Genomic DNA, 7,566 nt, shown 5'->3' on the forward strand with positions numbered 1-7,566 from the left:
GAAGTATCACTTCTAACCCATCAGATAGTGAGTAACATTGTATGTGAAGTATCACTTCTAACCCGTCAGATAGTGAGTAACATTGAAGTATCACTTCTAACCCATCAGATAGTGAGTAACATTGTATGTGAAGTATCACTTCTAACCCATCAGATAGTGAGTAACATTGTATGTGAAGTATCACTTCTAACCCATCAGATAGTGAGTAACATTGTATGTGAAGTATCACTTCTAACCCATCAGATAGTGAGTAACATTGTATGTGAAGTATCACTTCTAACCCATCAGATAGTGAGTAACATGGAATGTGAAGTATCACTTCTAACCCATCAGATAGTGAGTAACATTGTATGTGAAGTATCACTTCTAACCCATCAGATAGTGAGTAACATTGTATGTGAAGTATCACTTCTAACCCATCAGATAGTGAGTAACATTGTATGTGAAGTATCACTTCTAACCCATCAGATAGTGAGTAACATTGTATGTGAAGTATCACTTCTAACCCATCAGATAGTGAGTAACATTGTATGTGAAGTATCACTTCTAACCCATCAGATAGTGAGTAACATTGTATGTGAAGTATCACTTCTAACCCATCAGATAGTGAGTAACATTGTATGTGAAGTATCACTTCTAACCCATCAGATAGTGAGTAACATTGTATGTGAAGTATCACTTCTAACCCATCAGATAGTGAGTAACATTGTATGTGAAGTATCACTTCTAACCCGTCAGATAGTGAGTAACATTGAAGTATCACTTCTAACCCGTCAGATAGTGAGTAACATTGTATGTGAAGTATCACTTCTAACCCATCAGATAGTGAGTAACATGGAATGTGAAGTATCACTTCTAACCCATCAGATAGTGAGTAACATTGTATGTGAAGTATCACTTCTAACCCATCAGATAGTGAGTAACATGGAATGTGAAGTATCACTTCTAACCCATCAGATAGTGAGTAACATTGAAGTATCACTTCTAACCCATCAGATAGTGAGTAACATTGAAGTATCACTTCTAACCCATCAGATAGTGAGTAACATTGTATGTGAAGTATCACTTCTAACCCATCAGATAGTGAGTAACATTGTATGTGAAGTATCACTTCTAACCCATCAGATAGTGAGTAACATTGTATGTGAAGTATCACTTCTAACCCATCAGATAGTGAGTAACATTGAAGTATCACTTCTAACCCATCAGATAGTGAGTAACATTGAAGTATCACTTCTAACCCATCAGATAGTGAGTAACATTGTATGTGAAGTATCACTTCTAACCCATCAGATAGTGAGTAACATTGAAGTATCACTTCTAACCCATCAGATAGTGAGTAACATTGTATGTGAAGTATCACTTCTAACCCATCAGATAGTGAGTAACATTGTATGTGAAGTATCACTTCTAACCCATCAGATAGTGAGTAACATTGAAGTATCACTTCTAACCCATCAGATAGTGAGTAACATTGTATGTGAAGTATCACTTCTAACCCATCAGATAGTGAGTAACATTGAAGTATCACTTCTAACCCATCAGATAGTGAGTAACATTGTATGTGAAGTATCACTTCTAACCCATCAGATAGTGAGTAACATTGTATGTGAAGTATCACTTCTAACCCATCAGATAGTGAGTAACATTGTATGTGAAGTATCACTTCTAACCCATCAGATAGTGAGTAACATTGAAGTATCACTTCTAACCCATCAGATAGTGAGTAACAACCGAAAGTCTAAGAAGTTTTTTTTGCAAAAGGAAAAGGCCAGGTGTTAGAATAATTGTTTCTAAATTATCACAAAAAACTGTGTTACATTGAGTTCTGTCAAGTAAGAAGACAAAAGCTGTCTTTAAAAGCTACCAAGAAGAATGCTGGTAAAACTCCACCGTGTAAGGGGGAGAGCCACGTGAAGGCTTTTCTGTTTCCTCTCATGTATGGTAATCAACAGAAGGATGTTGTTCTGGCCCAAGGACTTCAAAGCAGAGAGATGACAGGATCTGCCCAATTTCCAGACGAACTCTTTTTGAACTATTTTACAAACTCTTTTTGAACTATTTTATGAAACTCTTTTTGAACTGACCTTTTCTGTGAATTGTTTACGACCTTTACCGTGAACTTTTTTGCGACCTTTGTCCTTTGGAAACAGCGATGGCCAGGTGGTCGGGGAGGCTCCAAAATAAAAGAAGGAGGCATGCAATCTTTTGGCAGAGCGTGCTGGAGATTGTAGAAGGATACAATGATCCCTGGATTACAAAAGGTTGGGGACCCCTGGACTAAAACGTTCGTTTTAGTTATCGTCAACGGTTTTCATTTTAGTGTTGGATTTAGTTTGAGTCATTAAGTCTTTTGGTCAAAAATAAATGCTTTGTTTTAAGTCATTTAGTCGACTAAAACAATCTAGATTCAGATCGTCGAGATTTTAGTCAACTGTGATCTAGATGAAATTCCTCGACATTTAGTCAACTAAAACAAATTAGATTAAATTCTTCGACATTTAGACTTAAACTTCCTTTTATTGTCATTCAATTGGAACTTTACAGTACAGATAAGAACAACATTTCGTTGCATTAGCTTGTTGTATACACTACCGTTCAAAAGTTTGGGGTCACATTTAAATGTCCTTATTTTTGAAGGAAAAGCACTTTAAACTAGTCTTAACTTGAAAGAAATACACTCTATACATTGCTAATGTGGTAAATGACTATTCTAGCTGCAAATGTCTGCTTTTTGGTGCAATATCTACATAGGTGTATAGAGGCCCATTTCCAGCAACTATCACTCCAGTGTTCTAATGGTACAATGTGTTTGCTCATTGGCTCAGAAGGCTAATTGATGATTAGAAAACCCTTGTGCAATCATGTTCACACATCTGAAAACACTTTAGCTCGTTACAGAAGCTACAAAACTGACCTTCCTTTGAGCAGATTGAGTTTCTGGAGCATCACATTTGTGGGGTCAATTAAACGCTCAAAATGGCCAGAAAAAGAGAACTTTCATCTGAAACTCGACAGTCTATTCTTGTTCTTAGAAATAAAAGCTATTCCACAAAATTGTTTGGGTGACCCCAAACTTTTGAACGGTAGTGTATATATATATATATATATATATATATATATATATATATATATATATATATATATATATATATATATATATATATATACACATATATATAATATTAATTTAGTCATCTAAAACGACTTAAACTAAATTTCTCAACATTAAAAAACTAAAAATCGACTAAAACGATTTAAAAATAAATCCTTCAACATTTAGTGGAGTAAAAGATGTTGACTACAAAGTCCAACACGTGCTTTTATTCAGGTGATTGGAGAGCATCTGAGAAAGTACACGCCAACTAGAGCAGTTTTAGTGGGGTAAATAAAAATAGGTCACTCCAGTTAGACATTTTTAGTCAAGAAAATGAAGACTAGTTTGCGGGTCATTTTGTAATTAACTGTTTTTTTTTCTAATGAGTTCTGTCAAAAAATGATTTTGTTGGAGCCAAAGAAGAAGTACTTCAGAAATTCAAGGTCAAGATCAAAGACTTTCTTGGATCATTGAGCGCTAGACTACAAAGTTGGTGGTATCGATGCGATACCAAGTCAATAAAGGGCCACTATCGCCGATACTTTTTACTTGCATTTTTCAAACTCATTGACTGATTTTGTCATGTTTAAACTTTACTTGCATTTTTTATCTTGATGAAAGTCTCTTACTTTTATGAAGTTGGCCCCATGTGGATCATTTTGCAGTTATATTTCATTTTAAAAGCGTCTTCACACACTTTTAGTTTTCCTGAGGGAACTCTCCTGGAGGAATCAATAAAGTACTAATCTTATCTTATCTTATCTTATGATAACAGATGTTATCATAACATTCATTTTATTAAGTGTGAGTTGAGTGCGTTCAAGGTTACAATAGAAAGTACTTTATTGATCCCTGGGAGAAATTCAGCAATCTAACAGGATCTAATCTCACATTACACACTTCAACACGTCCGAAAAGCAGTAGGAAGAAGGCCAGCTTATTAGACGGCACTCCCTCGCCAACAGACGTGTTCCACGTACTCCACTGTGCACTCGTGAGGTCTTAGGGAGCGTCCCCAAGTGGACAAGAAGGTGTGAACATGAAGAATGTTCAATCATTAGTTGTTGTTGAAAGTCAACATTTACCTTTCTGATCTTTCAATGTCTTCTTTCTCCACCTGCTCCTTTTCAAAATAAAAGTACAAACGGCAGCACATTGTCAACAAAAACCTTTCCCCCCAAGCTAGCGATTAAGGTGCTTCTTAGCAGCTAGCGATTACCGTGCTACTTGTCACTTAGCAATTGACGCACCAGTTGCCAGCTACCGATTAGGGGGCTAGTTGTGAAGTGAATTATATTTATATAGCGCTTTTCTCTAGAGACTCAAAGCTCTTTGCATAGTGAAACCCATTATTTAAGTTAACTAACGATTAGGGTGCCAGTTACCAGCTAGCAATTAAGGCTGTAGTTGTCAGCTAGCGATTAGTGCATTAGTTGTCGGCTTGCAATCAGCGCGCCAGTTGCAAGCCAACGATTAGGGTGCTCATTGCCAGCTAGGGATTCAGGTGCTAGTTGCCAGCAAGCGATTAGGGCGTCCATCGCCAACTAACAATTCGGGTGGTGGTTTCCAGCTAGCAATTAGTGAGGTGGTTGTCAGCTAGCGATTAGGGCATTAGTTGTCAGCTTGAAATTAGCACGCCAGTCGCCAGCTAACATTAAGTGTGCTAGTTGCCAGGTAGTGATAGTGCGCTAGTTGTCAGCTTGCAATTACCGCACCAGTTGCAAGCTAACGATTAGGGTGCTCGTTGCCAACTATCAATCGTCAATCAATATTTATTTGTAAAGCCCCTAATCACATGTGCCTCAAATTGCTTCACAAACCAAGACATTCCTTGCTCTGAACCCAGCTAGCAATACATGTGCTAGTTGCCAGCTACTGATTAGGGTGCTAGTTGCCAGCTACTGATTAGGGTGCTAGTTGCCAGCTACTGATTAGGGTGCTAGTTGCCAGCTACTGATTAGGGTGCTAGTTGCCAGCTACTGATTAGGGTGCTAGTTGTCAGCTAATAATTAGGGTGCTAGTTGCCAGCTACTGATTAGGGTGCTAGTTGTCAGCTAATGATTAGGGTGCTAGTTGCCAGCTACTGATTAGGGTGCTAGTTGTCAGCTAATAATTAGGGTGCTAGTTGCCAGCTACTGATTAGGGTGCTAGTTGTCAGCTAATGATTAGGGTGCTAGTTGTCAGCTAATAATTAGGGTGCTAGTTGCCAGCTACTGATTAGGGTGCTAGTTGTCAGCTAATGATTAGGGTGCTAGTTGTCAGCTACTGATTAGGGTGCTAGTTGTCAGCTACTGATTAGGGTGCTAGTTGCCAGCTACTGATTAGGGTGCTAGTTGCCAGCTACTGATTAGGGTGCTAGTTGTCAGCTAATGATTAGGGTGCTAGTTGTCAGCTACTGATTAGGGTGCTAGTTGTCAGCTAATGATTAGGGTGCTAGTTGTCAGCTAATGATTAGGGTGCTAGTTGTCAGCTAATAATTAGGGTGCTAGTTGCCAGCTACTGATTAGGGTGCTAGTTGTCAGCTAATGATTAGGGTGCTAGTTGTCAGCTACTGATTAGGGTGCTAGTTGTCAGCTACTGATTAGGGTGCTAGTTGCCAGCTACTGATTAGGGTGCTAGTTGCCAGCTACTGATTAGGGTGCTAGTTGTCAGCTAATGATTAGGGTGCTAGTTGTCAGCTACTGATTAGGGTGCTAGTTGTCAGCTACTGATTAGGGTGCTAGTTGCCAGCTACTGATTAGGGTGCTAGTTGCCAGCTAACAGTTAGTGTTCTAGTTGTCAGCGAGTGAATAACGCACCAATTGCACTAGTTGTTAGTGTGGATAATGCATATGTTTAAGAGCTATTTCTTTATTCATAATCATGTTTGAATCAGCTCATAATTTTCCATGTATACTCTGTATACTAGTTTCTCTTTGTCTTCAGATTGCCTGTTTAGACAGGGTCGTAAACCATCAGGAATGTGAACACAACCCCCAAGTCTCCCTTCTTATCAGTGTTGAGAGAAGGGGGGGGGGGGGGGGGGGCTTTCTTTGTGTGAAAAGAGTTGCTTTTTCCTTTGGAATGCCAGATCAACTTGGGCTACGCATTTGTATGTGTTGTTCGAGGCTGGTCTCTATTCTCAAATATTTGACAATAAATTACAAAATACCTATTCTATGCTTGGGGGCGTTAACTACCTCTACACCCTCTGTAGCACCTAAAGTACCACCCCACCTTGGTGGTGTTTCAAAGGCTCTCACATCTGTGCGTGCTAATGACATCACCACCGAAGGCCTGGTAACTTTGACCTTAGGAGCGGGTACAGGTAAACCTGTGGCTCAGGTGGATGCCAAAACCTGGGTGACTGTGTTGCTTGTTCCGCTGGACGTCCTTTTCCCCACACTTACCCCGCCCCTTTTAAGTTGACTGACATAAATGGCTCAAACTGTCTTATTTCCTTGTTCTCTGAACCCACGCCACCAGGGTGCGATTTGTTGGCTAGTGTGTACCCTCCTGTTGACAATTCCACCCGACTTCTTCCATTTGTGGCCCAAAAGCTGAATTACACGTGTTTTCAATTCATAGGACCCTCTTCGTCCCCCAACAAATTGGGTGACATTAACCCTTCCTGGTGCACCACACTGATAGATGGCTCAGTTCAGAGGGCCTTAGAGGGCCTCCAGGCCCTGTCTAAGGAACTTACTGAAGTTTCAGGGGTCTCTGACCCCTTTAAAGATTGGCTCCAAAGCACATTTGGCAGGTGGACTGACCTAATTAAGTCTGTCCTGGTCTCCATTGGAGTTTTCTTGGCCATTATAGCCTCTTGCGGTTGCTTTATCGCCCCTTGTGCTAGGTCTCTATGCACCCGCATCATTGTTAGAGCTGTCAAAGGTCAACCCCACCCTGGTTCTGGGCTTGCTATGTCACTGAAGGGGGTCAAGCATAGTGGTGACTTTCAGGGACCGTTAGTTTCCTTCCCTGACAATGACGACATTGACGTTGACTCCCTCCTTCTCTCTCCCATGTAACTATGGTTTGATTGTTTATCGATAGCTTGCTCGAAAACGAAAACAGCACCTACTTTAATGTAGGGCGTGCTTTAGAGGTGTTGCTCTCGTAGGAGAGATCTTTTGGATAAGATCTGAAGGGGGATTGTGGATAATGCATATGTTTAAAGGCCTACTGAAAGCCACTACTACCGACCACGCAGTCTGATAGTTTATATATCAATGATGAAATCTTAACATTATAACACATGCCAATACGGCCGGGTTAACTTATAAAGTGACATTTTAAATTTGCCGCTAAACTTCCGGTTCGAAACGCCTCTGAGGATGACGTATGCGCGTGACGTAGCCCGGGGAACACGGGTATGCCTTCCACATTGAAGCCAATACGAAAAAGCTCTGTTTTCATTTCATAATTCCACAGTATTCTGGACATCTGTGTTCGTGAATCTGTTGCAATTATGTTCATTGCATTATGGA

Source organism: Entelurus aequoreus, linkage group LG25, assembly GCF_033978785.1.
Source record: "Entelurus aequoreus isolate RoL-2023_Sb linkage group LG25, RoL_Eaeq_v1.1, whole genome shotgun sequence".
NCBI lineage: Eukaryota > Metazoa > Chordata > Actinopteri > Syngnathiformes > Syngnathidae > Entelurus > Entelurus aequoreus.